Below are 18,469 nucleotides of genomic sequence, written 5' to 3'. Positions count from 1 at the left end.
GAAAAACTTATTAAAACATTGTATTTGAAATTATTTGAGCATGCTTTGATGATAAAATGGTATACCTACATTCCACATATTACATTACATACATTACATTTTGTACTATGAAATAATATTATGATACTAGGCACTTATAAAAAGAAAATACCCAATCCTGAAAAAATAAATATTTAAGAAGTAAGCGTCTGTGATTCAATTTAAACAATTTGTCTACTAATTCCGCCATCCACTGATATTATCTATTAAAATATGCGTTATAATAAGATAAGAAAGAAAAATTAAAATATTTATCAGTTAAGGTGTATTATCAGTTAAACTGCCTTTGGTCTCTCATTCCACTAATTAAAAATCTCCATATACTCAATTATTAGTATTGTACCATTTACTCCAAAAAAATATTTAAATTATATTTTCCATGTGTGTTTATTCTAATCAACACAATATAATACTAAAATGAAATCAAATATTATGATGAAAACCAAAGTTTTAATCTATTTTTTAGCACGAGAGGTGGATTTAAGTAATAAAATGGATAAAAAATTATCTTAGTATGATTAATTATTATTTTAGTTTAATATATAACTTGAATATAAGTACCAAATATTTTCATAATATTTACATTATTACTTATATTAAACTGAAGACTTAACAATTATTAAAATATACATATGAACTCTATTTAAGACTCTACATTGAAACCCAATTTTAATGCTATAATGATACTGAATAAATTTTTAATCAAAAATTAAATTGTAAAACTGACATGATTTAAAAGAGCAACTATGGAGTTTCTTGCCGGTTCTTCTCCGTAGATACTGCTTTCTGAATCGGTGGTAAATGTTAAAAATATGTAATGACGTTTCAAAAGTGCTTCTGGAAGAAGTCTAATTGAATAAATAAATGTTTGATTTTGAGTTTGAAATAAATCTTCTCATTTATTGCTATAACTTATCTACGACTGAAAGAGATAGGATACAGCTGATTGGCCTAGTTTCATAGGATAATAGACGTCCCTTGAGTATTACAATCGACATTAAGTCACAATTGTAAGGATAATGAATGAGGTCCGAAACTCAGAGTTACTATAGAGCTGATTTTAATCGGAGCTTCAGAGAATACAAAGTTTGACTTTACGTGAAAAGCATTAAAATATACTGCATATCTGCCTGTCTGTCTGTCTCCAGGCTGTATCTCATAAACCGTGATAGCTAGAAAGCTGAAATTTTCGCAAATAATATATTTCCGTTGCCGCTATAACAACAAATACCAAAAAATTAAAAATAAATTAATAATATACCTCCCTACTAATATACCTACCTACCTACTACTAAAATAATAATATATAATTATATTAAGAGGGATACGGAATTAGTACAGAACCCTTCGTGCGCGAGTCCGACTTGCAATTGGCCGGTTTTTACTATGTAACGTATCTATTTACCTAATCAATAAAAATGTAAAAGGCTAATCAAAATTGGTATGGTAATACGTCACGCCCCGTATACAAAGGGCCAAAACAACAGGTCATTATAAATTAATTACTTCATCCTGATTAAAACAAACAGACAGTGCGCTTATAATGACGTGACATTAAACACAATAGATGAACTATTGTTTACATGTTTTTAAAACAATGCCGTCAAGCTTAATTCAGTTTAAACAATGATCTTCGTAGCTAATGATGCGTTTTAATTTACCTTTAGTTTGACACCCACACTAGTACATAGATGTATTACTTAATTACGGTGTAATGGAGAAGAGAAAGGCGCAGATACTTAATTGATTGGCTATATTGGGCCTGACGAGTCTTATTTTCAACTAGCTATTCGCCCGTGGCTTCACCTGCTTTGATTTAAACCTAATAAATTAAATTACTAAAAATATACTAACCTTCCTCCAGAATCACTCTATCTATTTAAAAAAATCACGTCAAAATCCGTTGAATAGTTTTAAAGATTTAAGCATACGTGGGGACATAGGGTCCCGGGCAGAGAAAGCGACTTTGTTTTATACTATGTAATGATAATACTCCAACGAAAATATATGATAATATATATTGCAATTGGCGGAGACTGTCATGGCGCATTTACACTTTCTCGTTCGTTATTCGCATCGTGACTCAATGGTATATTCGACGAAACTTTCGTACAAGAGCGTATACGCGAACTACTGTTCGCACATAATATTAATTTAATAAGTATATTCTAATCTGTGACTATAATTATGAAAGGTGGGCGGGCGTCCACGTGTATATTTTTCTGTAGAATGGCTTTTTATACTAAATTCTTCATTCAGAGCTATGTCTGAATAGTTTATTATTATGCATGCACTGGTCATTAAAGACCTATTCATTAGATAGAGAGGTATTTCTGAAGACGTGAATTTTTTTTAAATTTTATTTGGTTCAATGTATGTGTTCATAAATGTTGCCTAACATCTAATTTTTAATAGATATTCCTCAGGGACAATTGGGTAATAAAAGTTAAGCTCGACCAGATATATTAATTCAGATAATTTTTAGCTCTTTTTGAAACTTTTTTTATTAATATAATATCTGGTATCGAACCCAGATAAGTACACTTGATGTCAACCATAATATCATAATATACAAATTTATACGATGCATAAAAAGAAGAGGAACTTAAATTTATATTGTAGATTAAAATAAATAAAAATTAAATGAAACTGCAATGAAAATCTTGTACATATTTAAATGAATTTCTTCCAGTAAAATAATCGTACATACTTAGGCTTGGAATTCTTGCCAATTTTTTCTCAAATTAAGCAAAAGTCACGTTCCAATGTACGAAATGTTTTCGAATGCTTAAGATTATCTGTTTCAGTTATCTTGATAAGGGGTAATGTATATTAAAATATATTGTTTTCTTGTGTTATAGTATATTTAGAAATTACAGTTATTTTTTCACGAAAAACTGGGAGGATTTTTACATGATTACTGATTTTTACATTTTTCCATGAAACAAGGTTTTTATATCAGGTTTTTCAAGTAGATATTATTATGTACTTAATTTCGTCTGCGAGTGAAACCGCGCGGCACAGCTAGTTTAACATAATTAACTATACTGACAGTACTACAAAATCACAGTGACGTGCAGCCAATCATGTTTAAAATCAGTTGAAAAACTTTAATTTCTGAATAAGATATTTTAAAGTGGGCTTCGACCGTGGCATATTTACGCTACATCGAGGTTTTATGCTGTGGTAGTTTAGTGGTTGAGATTCGATTACAATCAAAGGGTCAAGGATTCAAATACGTATAATTAACTAGCTGTACGTAACCGCTGATTCTGTTTTGATGAAGTTTAGAGGATAGGTAGATTTTTTTTTGTAAAATATAAACATTGCTTGGGCATTTGAATTTGTATACAGAAGACTGCTAGTGCCATAACTTGAGCAGACAAAGATGCTTTTTTATAAACAAATCTATGTAAAAACATTATCTGTATATAATATTTATTTCGTACCTTAACATATTTATAACTAGATCCGCCCCGCGGTTTTACCCGCGTTGCTCTACTCCTGTTGGTCTTAGCGTGATGATAGCCTTCCTCGATAAATGGGCTATCTAACACCGAAATAATTTTTCTCTTCAGCTTTATAATATTATAAAATATAAATAATATTATATAGTATAGATATAGCCTACATATACAGCTCTTCCAAGTAACAAACAAGAGCTACATCACTTTGATGTCATTTTGAAAAACACCCAGGCACTCAAATCTGGTCTCAATATTGAACACATCAATTCATTATTTTCACGCTCAAAATAAAAGAGCTGAGTCATTGAACTGAGAGTAAAAAGCATCGAGAGAAAAATTTTGGCCACAGCGGCTTCTTTTCATTAAGGATCATTAGAGTTTTGTGGATGAAAAATGAAAATATAAATACAGAAAGCTTACATTGTAAGCCCCCAGAAGCGTGGCAAAGTGTATTGTAAGAAAATTTCGAAGCCGCTGTCAAAGGCGACTCATGATTTATTTTGATGTTCGGAGATCGTATCGTAATTCTGTTTTATACGTAAAGAATTGCTTTTTAAAGTATTCGTGTGTTTTTTGTAATTGTTGCGTAGGTATGTTTGGGAATTGGGCTTAACGGTTGTAAGTGGGAGGATATGTTTGACCTTGTTTAAGAAATGACTTGAATAGTCAATTTGTGGACAAAAAGTTTTATAAGATAGAGCTTATAACTTGTCATATTATATACTAGCTTCCGCCCGCGGCTTCGCCCGCGTGGTGTTTTTTCGCAATAATGGGTAGCCTATGTTCTTTCTCAGGGTCTAAAGATTGTCTGTTCCAAATTTCATCAAAATCGGTTGAGAGGTTTATGCGGGAAAGCGTAACAGACAGACAGACAGAGTTACTTTCGCATTTATAATATTAATATAGTAGGGATAAATAGTATCACTTGAGAATAATATCCCAAGACTAGGACCGATGAAGTAATGGACATATTTTCTATAGGTATGCTAATTTAGAAATGCTAATACATTTTTATGTTCTTCAATTCATTCTAGAATTCGTTGGAAAATAACGTATTTTCTTTTCCGTTATAATCCAATACTTCAAGTTTAATCATTTATTTAACTTTTTATACCAATTAAGTAAAGCGACTCGATAGTATTTATACTAAAATTATAAAGCTAATGAGTTTTTTTGTTTGAACGCGCTAATCTCAGGAACTACTGGTCTGATTTGAAAAATTCTATCAGTGTTAGATAGCCCATTTATCGACGAAGGCTATATGCTATAATATATCATCACGCTATACATTCAAATTACAGTATCGATAAATTTAATCTAGATTATACCAAGATATATTAAACGTATTGAAATGCGAATAACATGATACGATAGTACTAAATCATAAGCACTAAAACTACTAACTTATACAGGATGGTACCTGAGATCCATTAAACCGCCATGTTAATCCTTGTTTCATAATGCATCACCCTGTATTATATGTGAATAATGCTGCGGACACACGATCGTAGTTGTATGAAGCATGATGGTTTAATGCAGTACATCTTCACTACATAGTATAAAACAAAGTCGATTTCCCTGTCCCTATGTCCCTATGTCCTTATGTCCCTATGTCCCTTTGTACGCTTAAATCTTTGAAACTACGCAACGGATTTTGATGCGGTTTTTTTTAATAGATAGAGTGATTCAAGAGGAAGGTTTATATGTATAATTACATCCATTAAATAGTGGAGAAGTACTGTTATTTTTGAGTTTTCTAAAGTGATGTCGTAAAAAATTACATTTTTTCCGCTTACATTGCAAACGCAGGCTGAACCCTACGAGTTTTATCAAAATAATGTACTAAGTATTATACACATTGAAAAGGTCTATAGAAAAGTCCGCGATGGTATATGTCTATCTCTTATGGATAACCCACAATAACATTTTTTTGTCATTTACTTTTTACGAAAAATAATGGCTAATTTTTGATGCGATTTTAACCAATACAGCATTAATCCTTAACCAATTAAATACCTTGAATACATTGTTCATTTAATATAGATCTATATGGCCCTTTACACCGTATGATTTAAGTGAATATTTTCGAAGATATTACAGATTTAAAAATTGCGGGACGTAGCGTTTGCGGCGGTACCGGCCGGCCGCCAGGCTATCTATACGAAGTCGGAGCGGGCCGCTATGTTTTTATATACAACGTTCACAGTTTTTCTGTAGTGTATTTAGTATCAGCATTGCACCCGTGCGAAGCCGGGGCGGGTCGCTAGTCTTATATATAAAAATGAATCGCAAAATGTGTTGGTAAGCGCATAACTCGAGAACGGCTGAACCGATTTCGATAATTCTTTTTTTATTATATTCCTTGAAGTACGAGGATGGTTCTTATGTAGAGAAAATGTAAACATGTACCACGGGCGAAGCCGGGGCGGACCGCTAGTTTTAAATACATTTAATCATTATGTAGATATGCCTATACATAATAACTATACTACATAGTTAGATATAAATAAACATAAATAAAGCTTTATTTGTTCCATAAGATACAATTTTAGTTTCAATAACAGATTACTATAGAAGAGAAAGAGTTAGATATAAGTAGTCTCTAATTGAAATATTAACAAAGAAAGTAATTAATAGGAGAGGTAGGACTAAGTACACAAAAGTGAGGATTTAAATGCTAACATTTATGAAATATTGGCAAATACTGATAATAAATATTGTTTTATAGGAAATAAACAAACACAACAACATTTTTGAAGTACATACCTAGTACCTACCTATGCAATTTTTCTTCTAAAAAAATAAAATATATTATGCTAAACACGTTACAAAAATATAATTTAAAATTGAACCTAGACATGTATATTATTATTCTTTATTGATTCTAATTCGAATCTAGACCTACCACTATCAAATTTATAAATTAAATCAATACTGGCTTCATGCAAATTGCACAAACTTGAATGTGTAGACCCAACATTATCCAAGTACCATAATGCACGTATAATCGGATTTCAAATTACGCCCTGTTACCCTTGCAAATAGACGGTAGAAATCTGTTTTATAGACTAGTATATGCCCCTGTCTTCGTGTGCCTAGTTTAGTACAGACCACTAATAATATTCGCCATATTTGAATAAAAATGGGGATTTGCTTTATGCTATACAACGATAGGAAAAAATAATTGTTAAAACTTCTTGGTTATTTAAGTTCATTCGAAATATTATTGTAATACCTACTAACTAACGTCTGTAAGAAATTAAAAATTGTATCAAGGATAAAATAATAAGGAGAAGCAAACACTTTAAGCAACTTCATTAATAAATGTGCTTATCCATACATTAATCTATAAATATTCACTCAGAACCAATCAGAAAAAAATTCTGTGAAAGAATAACAATCCTACACACTAATCAATATAATATCTTCAATTATAAGTTGGATTATACTAAATGCTATTATTATATTTTAGATTTAAAACGTCATTAATAAATATCGGTAGCTCGAACACATACACACATCAATACCACGTGTTCATAAATTAAAAGCTAGTAGAGCGTTTTAAATCGGTCGTATTATACATTCTATAATGGCTTTATTTCATATCGCCTAAGGTTTTCTCAGATTAGAATGCTCTATAAATATCAGCTATTAGCTCTAGCCTTGCGGGTAGACGTCTTAATTAAGCTATTGCTTTCGTTATCGATATCCGACCTATGTATGGGAGTTAAGGCGGGTTCACACAGAACGACCAGCCTCGCGTAATTACTGTAACGGTGTCTACATCGAACGAAGATAGAGCTAGAGCAAGAGCATTCTTTCGTGATCTTTTAGTGTAAACGAAAACTCGTATTCAGTGTTGTTCAGTATCAGAACATTGCATAGAATGAATTCACATCTTTTCGAACGCAATAAGAACAATGAAACTCGCTCTGTGTGGACTTGCCTTATATTAAATAACCTATAGTTACGTGGATTTGATTATGTTCTATTGCAATTGGTTTGAATCTATTTTGATGCGGAATGTAAGTTGTTTTATAAACCGGTTTTGATGATAGTCGCATGTGATTAGTTATTTTGGATATTTTACAGACATCTTAGCTTCGATTCACAGTTCGATTCTGAAAAACATATATACAAATCAATATATTCTAGTAAAGATCGGGAAAATACTGTGTTTTAAAATGTACTTGTATTGATAGTATTGTATATTAAGGTATTGTACATGAATGAAATAAAGTACATTTACATTAATGGCATGCGGCATGCCATACAGAGAAAAAGTAGTTTATTCTATGGAGTTCTTATAAATATTCCCTTCCTTTTTATTTTTTGACGTGACAACGTCTTATAATTCGATAAAGCCGGCTGCACGCACGAAAAAACATGACTCATGCGGCGTTACCTCGCTCTGACTCATCTGAGGCGTTCCATGTAAGGCTTGAAGTGCGAGCGAGAGCGCGGAACGAGCGACAAAGAAGCACAATCGGACGTTGTCACGTTCAACTATCGTCAGTAAACCGACTTTACAGACAACCAATTTTTTTTCCATTTATGTAATTTAAGAGTTTGTAGAATAATTTTACATTACTGTTAAATTAAATTATTTGACTGACTTTCAAACAGGAACTTTCAACATTTCCAATTCAGCACTACAGTTAACCGCTATGCATAAAGCATATCAAAACAAACATTCAGCCAATATTTCCTACTATTTCCCAATCAGATACTTTCCAAGGGAATTGGAGTAATCACATTCGATCTTAGTGTGAAACGTGTCCCTTTAGCTATCCTAAGTGGGGGATCGAGCACGACCTACACTCCATATAAATATTAGAAATATTTCTCTACTGGGAAGTGATTGTAGGGCTGCCAACAATGATGTATTTAGATATATTTTTAAAAATTTAAGTAATGTGTTATATATGTTATTAGAAGTCGAAGAAAGCAATGATACAACAAAATATAGAGATACCGATATAATAATAATATTATGTAGTTGACAAATTAGAGTGTCTGTGATATAAGATAAGAATTGATGAAAATTTTAAATGATGTTCACTGTTGAACGTAAATATTGTTGAACGTAACGAAAAAACGTAAGAAATAGTAAATAAAACTTAAAAAAATAAGAAAGAATTAAGTTACCATTGGCATTCTAATTACATTTTAATAAGAATAAAAACACTATGTCTACATAAAAAACATTCAATAATACTATGACACTTCATTTTAGTAGATTTAACTTTACATATTAAAAAAATATCTAAAAGTTTCCGTGACAACCCTTACTTCAAGTGTGATGAAGGTGGGATAAGGTGATAATTTTAGTATAGAAAATGCAAACCTACTCGTATTAAATATTTCATTATTTTCATGAACGTGTCGCACGAAAAAATCCTTCTTTGAATTTTTTTAAATGAAAAGCGTTGTTATTCTTTCATCTGAAATTGATTTAACAATAAGAAGGGAAAATGTTTTATTTCTTGTTACGATTACACTCAAAAACTACCCGACCGATTTAAAAAAATATGTTACTACCTATTAGAAAATTACTTTACCAAGACGTGGAAATAAAAATATAAGTTAACAATTTTTTTTTCATCCTGGCACATCCAAGACGAGTTTGTAAGAGTAGAATACATAAAAAAATAATAAAAAAAATAATAAAAAATAATTAAAAATTAAAAAATAATCTTAATCATGACTCCGTTAAAATCTTACACCCAGCGTAATAAAATCGGCGCCACATTAACTAGAGTATTCTTATCTAGCAGATAACACTATCCCAAGATAGTAGTGCTCATTAGAGCAATTTACCTTTTCTAACGGATTGAGTATTTAATTCTAGGTCAGTTCAGGTCATTGCAATTTTTAATAGAATACAGGTCATTTGGAATACCCTTTTTTATGCAGCAATCGAAATTCCCTTTTTTAAGGCAGGTCATTCGAGATTTCTTTTATTTATAAAGAAATTTTTTGATATTGATTTCAATGAAATATAGATTCTGATCAAATTAATTTTAAACTGCCATTTATGGTTTCAATAAATCATTGAAACGTAGCTTTAACATACAATAAATGTAAAGAGATTATTAAAATAGTTTTTTTATATAACTCTTTGAAGATGAATAATTATAAATGATTTAAATATTAAAGGTATTGCTAGTAGTTAATTAGAAATCTCTATATCATAGTTACGGCCAGAATACAATTAGAATTCTTATTTGTAATAGGTAAAATATATCTTTGCTAAAACTCTCGTTAAATACAAGATAAATTTAAATAGTAGTAGTATTCCAAGAAGGTATTCCTTTTAAAATCACGCATATCAGAAAATGTTTTCTTATAATTTAGAATACGTTTAAACCTAGAGATTTAAATTTGAGTAAAATAAGTCCACCATTAATTTCATAAAATTGCCATCGAACACAACAAAAATAAACTATACATGAAAAATGACCCCATTATATCAAATAATTTATCTATTCAATTATCACTCATATATCTAAACACAAAAGATCAAAAATGGCATGAACATTAGCTGTTACATTATCACATTAGTGGTATGATCCTTGTTTACATCCAGACTGGTTCAATTACGAAAACGTTTATTCGATACGATGTATAAAGTAAACTTCAGCCTATATATAACTCTTTGATCTTGTCCGAGACATATGTTAGAGCTAGGAAAATAGCGATTTTTGTAGTAGTATTAAACATTGGTTAAAAATTAAAATATATAGAGATACTTCACTTAATCATAACTTTATAATAAGGTTTATACTAATAATATTATAAGATATCAATAGTTAACAACTAGTTTGAAATAGTTTCAATGCATCTTAATATTTATATACTAATTGACTACTTCGAATATGATAAAATACTCACAACAAAGCATAATAATTACCACAAAAATGTCAAATTAAAAAAAAATCACGTCACATATTGCATCTTATTACTAAACTATATTATAAAATTGATGGAAATCACAAAAAGTCACAATGCTTAGAAATATTATTTATTTCAATCCTACATACATGTAAAAAAATATCACTATTCTTATGTAAAGAATCCTTATCGTTTTACTAACGCTCCTGAATCTAGAGCTTTCTGCTTCATTTTCACATACAAAATTATTACCTATTGTATTTCCGCTATTTTCATGGCCACACTAGGCAATAAAGAGTTATTAGATTCACTCAACTACAAAGGGATCGTCTTGTCAAGCTAGTGTTATGTCCCTCTTGATTCGGTATGTCATGTTTGAGTTCCTTATTTTATCAGATATCAGCTGTACAAGAAAAGTAAATAAATTTTTATGAGGAAAATATTGTTAAACGTGAACATGAGTATAATAATTGAGAGTGATGAAATCTTTTTTGGAAAATATAATTAATTTACTAAATGTTCATTAGGTCAGTTTTTATAAGAAATGTAAATCAGTACCTAATCAATTTTTAAATAAGTGGAAAATAAAAACTGTTAAACTGTTACTTTTTACTACAATATACTTTATTTCTCGCTTCATAAAAATCATATTATAAGTATGTCGAAAATATATTGCTAAGTCATTATAACTTCGTTAGTAAAATATTTAGTCTATTTCTATACTTACTGTTGTTATACAGAGCTTTTTTTCTTTAAAAAAGCAACAGGCTAATGTATACCGTTTTCTAATTGCTCCAAATGAAAGATCGGTTAAACTACAAAGGGCTCGTCAAATCAACTGAACGTTGTTAGTTCAATGTTTCTTTTATATGTTTGTTCAAATCCTTTTTTATCTGTGGCGAGCGTGTGGTCAGGATGTACAGTCACCAACGTCAATCAAGGCCCGATTAAAAAAAAGAATATTCGCTATAGGAATCGTGTATTTGTTTTTTTAAATATTATGAATGGAACTGTCAATTTTAACGAGTTTCGTTGCTGACCGTATAGATTTTTATTGAATATAAAAGGTATTGCTAGTTTTATCTGTTATAAATGACTTTTATAAGTTTTAGTATGAATTATAAGTTACTGCAAATCCTAAATTTAATTATCTATACTTAACTAAGGCGATGATTTTGGTATCTTTGATCTGGCCAAAGAAGTTTCACTTCTGACACGTGTGTTCGGCACACGCTCTTTTTTAATAAGCACTTACTTGGTCTTTATTATCAGCAACTGCCGCCTATTTGAATGCACCTTATGATATAACTTTGCCAGTATATACTGTCGCATAATATGCCGTATATACTTACCGCACATACCTTTAATATTTGTAGGATCCAAAATATACCTATGATTAAATATGTTTCAAATTAAATAAAATCTTCTACAAGCGTGTTGATAACGTCAATTTCTAAGTGAGCCTTATTATAACGTCAATTTCTATGTATAATAACGTATAGGTACGTTACGTAGATATACTTATACGTCTTATAAATAAATAGCTCGAAATAACCACGATTTCCGGGTTCTCTAACAATTCCGTATTCCATCAAATACGGTAAATTATTCAGTGTGGAAAATGTTTAATAAAAGAAAATCGACACCGGTTCGAACCGCCTTCGCGGTGACGAACTTTTTTAATAAAATATGTAACCACGGGGTGAATTTTTTTACGAGACCACCTTGTGAAGTATTAAAAATAGTGTAGGTAATATGATTTCTTATTTTATGCTTTAATTTTGGAAATAATACGCCGATAGGTATGAGCAATTTTCGAGTGTTATTTTTATGAGTTAGAGCTTTAGCGAATGATATCGTTATTCAGATGTTTTCGAAGTCTAGACCATGAAAGATGGTTGATTATAAACTTGTTATAGTATTTTTAGTAAATATAGGTTCATAAACTAGGTATTGAATTTATTGCAATCGTTTGTGTTGACCAAACACGCGTTTTATTGTAAAAAGTATAAGTAAAGTAATATTTATAGTATTTTCTAATAAGAATGATTAAAGAACTCTACTTACTTTGATTTATTTGCAAAGACTTGGTCGTATAATCATTCTCTATCTCATTTAAAACACACTCATTTTTAAAATATTGTACACAAATTATTACTTTTTCAAAGTAAAGCATACACAACTATACACTAAATTCCACTTAGAATAGAATCCCATATAAACTGTCGTTTTATACACCTAATTGCCCACAATAAACATTCTTTATGGGCACCATAATTAAATTTAGATTGAAATATAATATAAGGACAAATTACTAGAGACGTTAGACATCGTAAACTTTTATGATTTCGTACAATATTTGAGTTATAAATCTTATAGTAAAATAGAAAGTTGGAAGAGTAAATGATCGCTTTTTAATTCATATTCGGTTAAATGTGTTTTATCATTTATGTGAAAATGTTTATGTCAAATGTAACGCATGTAACAATAAATTATTTTTCCATTTACTTTAAGTCCAGAATGATACTTATAAGAACCACTTAAATAAATAAGAAATACTTAGGTATTTACAATAAATATAAAAATAAAAAAAGACGTGTGGCACTCGGGGACTGCCGCGGTAAAGCTATTGCATGATATGCCTTCAAGCCACACCTCCGTGCCCGTCGGAGTGGGGAGCGTGAGTTTTTTTCGTTACGGAATTTCTGGATTCGGTCCCCGCGCTCAAGGCCCACGATAGAAGCTATGCAATAGCTTAAAAGCATATCTTCTTCCATTTTAAAACAATTCTGTACAATATACATTACTATTAGCTAGCTACTAGTTATTATTCTGTGCTATTACTAACAATATAAAATAAATTCACGTATAGAAACAGTTTAACAAAATACTCCTACAAAATACCTACTCCTACACCTGTCAAGGGTATAAAATTCCTAACGAAAAGGTTAAATGAACTTTCACAAAAGGTAAATCTAGAAAAGAGTAGGATTCAAATATTCCAGTTTTGACATAAACAAGAACATTTGTCAAGAATGCTTTAGGACGTTTTATTTTTATAAATGATTCTATTATGGATCAACTTTTCATCTAAGAATATACCGTATTATAAGTAGAACAAAATAAGAAAAATACGCTTCATTCTGGTATTTTATTTAATGCCATGTATATGAGATCTTAATGTTATAAGATGGAGATCAATTACTGTTTACAAAACCTAATATATCGTTCAATTAATAACCTAGTAAATCTTACAAGATTAATTATACCCAAACCAATAAATATTTAATTTTAATGTAAAAAAATACATAACAAAAACGACTTGATATTAGCAAAAACGAGGCATGATTGTGTTTATTCAATTATTTCAAAATAGTTAAACTCAATATTTTATTTAAATTTTAAAGCCACGTTAAACCGAGAATTACACAGCTGACTTATGATATAATAAAACTGTACATTTTTCGTTATTTTGTTTACTTGAACGCGTTAATCTCATAAACCATGGTTCCGGTTTTAAATTTATTTCATTGTTAGATAGTCAATTTATCGAGGAAGGCTGTATTTACGCTAAGACCAATAGGAGCGGAGCAATACGGGTAAAACCGCGGGCACAGCTAGTAGATAATAAATCTATAAGTAAAGACTAAAATTCAAATGCAAAAGTAATTGGATTAACTTAACGATTGTACACTAAATTTACGAGCGAACTATCTTTATAATAATTAAAAGCATACAAGCATCAAGACTTTTAATTAGAAACTTAATGTTTTCGGTACCCTGTTGAAAACCAATAAAATGTAAAAATCTCTTAGCACGCAATAAACATTGGATCCAACTTTCTATACAACCATTCATTATGGCTAGCTAATTAGAATGTGTTAAAAGGGACTTCCTTTGAAGGAATGGTAGCAAGGCAATTTGTTTACATAGTCTTGGAAATTTAACGTCAATTATCATGTTTTATTACCATTGACCACACATAGCATGTGTTCTGAGCCACAGGAAGTTTCTGCAACCCTGGTTCTGGTAAGACCGTTAAAGTACGACTTGTGCTTATATTATAGTCTCTATATTATAAAGCTGAATATGTGTCTAAGATATTATTCACATCGTCCAGAAAAAGATTATCAACTGAACGACTCTAGAAACTGACAGAAAAATAAAAATTTATTGGTACTCTTCTATTAAATTCATTTCAGCTAGAAATTAAAGATTTTACGCGATTTATTCATTATATATTATTTTCCCGACGTTTCACACATCATCATATCATTTCAGCTGTTTACAAAATTTGTCTAATCTACCTAGGCAGAGACGATATAAAAATAATACCCCAAAAATGATTGACCTATCGTTCAACGAGCTTGTTTTTAAGTTCATGATGGAGTGCCTAACGAGTTTTCGGGGGATTAAAATATTATAATGTTTTCGAGAAATCTTAGCACTCTCGGGTTTAACAAGTTAGCGGCTTGTAGCTTAGCTTTACTCTCCGTGGCATAAAGTGCAAGTAAAGCCCCGGTTTTCAGACTGATCCTTTTGCAGACTATAAGGGCGTGTACACAAAACAGAAGTACATATTATGTTTAGTAAAGTGCGGTGTTAATATATTTTTCTTCGATGTTATGGTGGTTTAGGATGTTTTGAAAATGTACTTATATGAATTCCATTTAGATAACGTATAGGTACTTTTTTTAACAAAAGTTGCTTTAAGACTGTAATGCTATAATTTTAAATTTGGCCAATATTTGTAGTATTGGGTATTATTTACCCTACTGCAAATTTTCTATTAGCTGCCACCAAAATCAAAACAAGAATATTACGGTGGTAAAGCTCTTACATTAAACCCGGGACGGACCCTGTTAACCGGGTGTTCGTTTAAATCAGTAGATACTAGTAGTACTATATACGAGTACCTAATTGTAGTCAGTCTCATCGTACAATCGTTTATCAGAGTAACAAAATCATTCTACATCTTATCTATACACAGTAAACGTAAAACAACGTTATATTAATATATTATTATATATAATGGTCCAGAATCCCATGCTAATCTGTGGTAATTAAAATAAATCTTCGACTGCAAGTACCGTGAAAGCGTGGAGAAATGAGGCCAGAGATCTAAATGCTAACGTGCATTGAGCATAATATATCTGGTATAATAGATTGTATTCCAGAGAGCATTCCTATGGTTGTAAAGCATGCATGATTCTAGCTGTAACGTTTCTGAAGAGATGTTGTTTCCCATGGGTTGGGGTTTTTCATGTCAATATCACCTTGGCCTATATGTGAATGTTTACAATGTAGTCAATGGATTTGTTGCGATTTTAAAGCTATTACATAGCTTCTATCGCGGGCCTTGAGCGCGGGGACCGAATCCAGAAATTGCGTAACGAAAAACCTCACGCTTCCCACTCCGACGGACACGGAGGTGTGGCTTGAAGGCATGCTATGCAAAAGCTTTACCGCGGCAGTCCCCGAGTGCCACATGTCTTTATTTTTCATTTTTACATGGATTTAATCACTTACCTAGCAATAAGGTCACCATATTTTTTCGTTTAATTATAATTTATAAATTAGATAAACACGCTCGGCTCAGCTTTTGACTCCAAAGTTCTTTTAGTCATAATAATCTGATGAAAATTAACACCAACTGTAAATAAGCCTTTCTAGTAAATTCTACAAATCCTTTGTATACAGACTCTAAATTGAAATCTCTTTTTAACTAAAGATCGATAACTTATTCCTAAAATCTATTTTAAACAGCTTCTTAGTCTTATATGTAAGATAATTTCATTTAAGTATTTATAAGTCGCTCATTCACAAGAATCAGTTCAATTCTTTCTCGTTATTCTAATTCTAACTTCGAATACATTCTATACTAGAAGTAACCTAAATGATCCTAGATTGATACTATAGCTTAGCATCACTGCCTTACCTAAATGATCATTCTAATCTTAGGCGCGGGACAGACACAAGCGGCGCGGCGCGCATCGGGCGCACTGCCGGCGCGCATCGGGTGCGCTATTGGCTATTTCCAAAGTTCTTTCATACAAAATGTAGAAGAAGGACGTGGTGCAAAACAGGTTGAAGAGGTGCGCTTATGGCACGGCCGCGCCGCGCCGCTTGTGTTTGACCTTAGCATCTTTTTGTATACAATGGGTATCTAGGGAATTAACATCTAACCTAACGAGCTGAAGAGTTATCCAGCTATTATCTAGATAGATTACAATAATGACTGCGAATGCAGTTCACTTATAAATTGCAGTTTCATTAGTCGCTTTCATTAATCATTCTATTTATTAGACTGCACTGAATTTCATTAGGATCTGCGGTAACATATTGGTATTGAAATATTAATTAATATGGTTGCATTTGGTTTAGGATTTATGAATGAAATGTTCTTTTATAGCATAGGTCATAGGAAGTTATGTGTATGATATTTTTTTCAAAGCACCGTTCGTATAAAAATATAGAGCTTTTGAAATATAAATAACTATGTAGGATATTTCCGATATTTACTTCGCAAGTAACTTTCAATTTAAGGAATCGATTTTTGATTTATATGAATTTCAAGTATGTGCCCATGAATTCATGACCATTCAATGAAATAAGAATCAATAAAAAATATGCTTTATTAACACAAACATAAGCTTCCAATTTACTTGTGAACAAGAAAGGTTCGCTTTTTATCAGGCCTTCTCATATTGAGTCTCTCAAGTAAATAAGTTGAATAATACCACTATTACTTTATCTCCAATACATATAGGGTCTTATGTCACACTATTGTGTCGTTTTTTCTTCACATCACACTGTATAATTTTACCGAGTTTGGCAAGTATCGTGAATGTAATTCAATTTACGTTGTTTTCTTTTCAAAATCTCATACATAATGGACCTGCTATATAATATATTATGTATTAAATATGCTCTATTTGACACATAACGATGCAGCCGTTAGGAACTAGTTTTTATTACGTACTAGCTTTCCACCCGCGGCATCGCCCGCGCAGTCAAAGAAAAATACGCATAGTTCCCATTCCCTTGGGATTTCCGGGATTAAACCTATCCTAAGTCCTTTCTCGGGTATCAAAATATCTCAATACCAAATTTCATGCAAATTGGTTCAGTAGTTAAGGCGTGATTAAGTAACAGACAGACAGACAGAGTTACTTTCGCATTTATAATATTAGTATGGATGGAAGTTTCTGTAACTATTTGCGTTGAAAACAGTATCCTTAAAGTATGAGCAGATGATGATAAAATTTGGTTTACCTACATAATATAACTGCAACAGAAATCATGTGAATAATATAATATTATACGTACGTGCCATATTGCACGCCTCATAAGCGAAGCGTTGAGGTGGGTACTACTGTCACTTCGCGCAAAACATCTGATTTTTCAAACTTAAAATGTCTTTATGTATCATACATTGCACTTGTAAGATAATACATACACACACATATTAAGAAAAAACACTATTTTTAACGTTCATGATATTTTTGATGTCATTTTTGTTATTTAAACTAGTTAAAAAACAGTTTAAAAAAGTTCTGTCTTGGACGTCCGTGTGTCTGTATGTGCGGATCCTTTTTCTTGATAACACGATAGCGACCGAAATACTTTACCAATCGAGTCTTTTTTTTTCTCTTACGCTTGAGTATGCTCAGGAATAGAACCCTTTCATTTTTCAGGGTCTGATTCGATGTGGTTTAATTGTTATTAAATAAACAAAAATAATAATTAATAAATATTTATTAAAAAAAAAATTATGAGGCGTGCACTTTTGGATTTCCCAAATTATTTTTATTTATTACGCTCTAATAACTTTCATGTCCCTTATGAGTGTTAAACATATCTAATATTTAAGTAAGAAGGTGCTGTTAAAATGTGTGAATATTAAATAACTATTACCAAAGTAGGCGTAGCCTGATTATGAAGGGCAACAAAAATTTTCACACACTTTCAAAGCAAGTTTACAGTGTCTTATTTTATTAAAACGGAATCCAAACATCGTTAGAATATTGGGCAGGTTTCACATAAAATTTGGTGAAGCGCGATAAAAA

At 31.1% G+C, this 18,469-nt stretch overlaps 1 protein-coding gene across 1 annotated transcript in view; it reads left to right on the top strand.

Moving 5' to 3' along the window:
• Window positions 1-18,469, top strand: part of pxb (putative Hedgehog signaling attenuator pxb) — a 199,067-nt gene that overhangs the window by 420 nt on the left and 180,178 nt on the right. The window lies entirely within an intron of this gene.

This window comes from Colias philodice, chromosome 18 (genome assembly GCF_061535455.1).
Source record: "Colias philodice isolate Cphi_HAF_F1 chromosome 18, ilColPhil1 Martin Lab GWU primary, whole genome shotgun sequence".
NCBI lineage: Eukaryota > Metazoa > Arthropoda > Insecta > Lepidoptera > Pieridae > Colias > Colias philodice.
The sequence above is the reverse complement of the archived record's forward strand: the minus strand, read 5'-3'. Positions and strand labels throughout refer to the sequence as shown.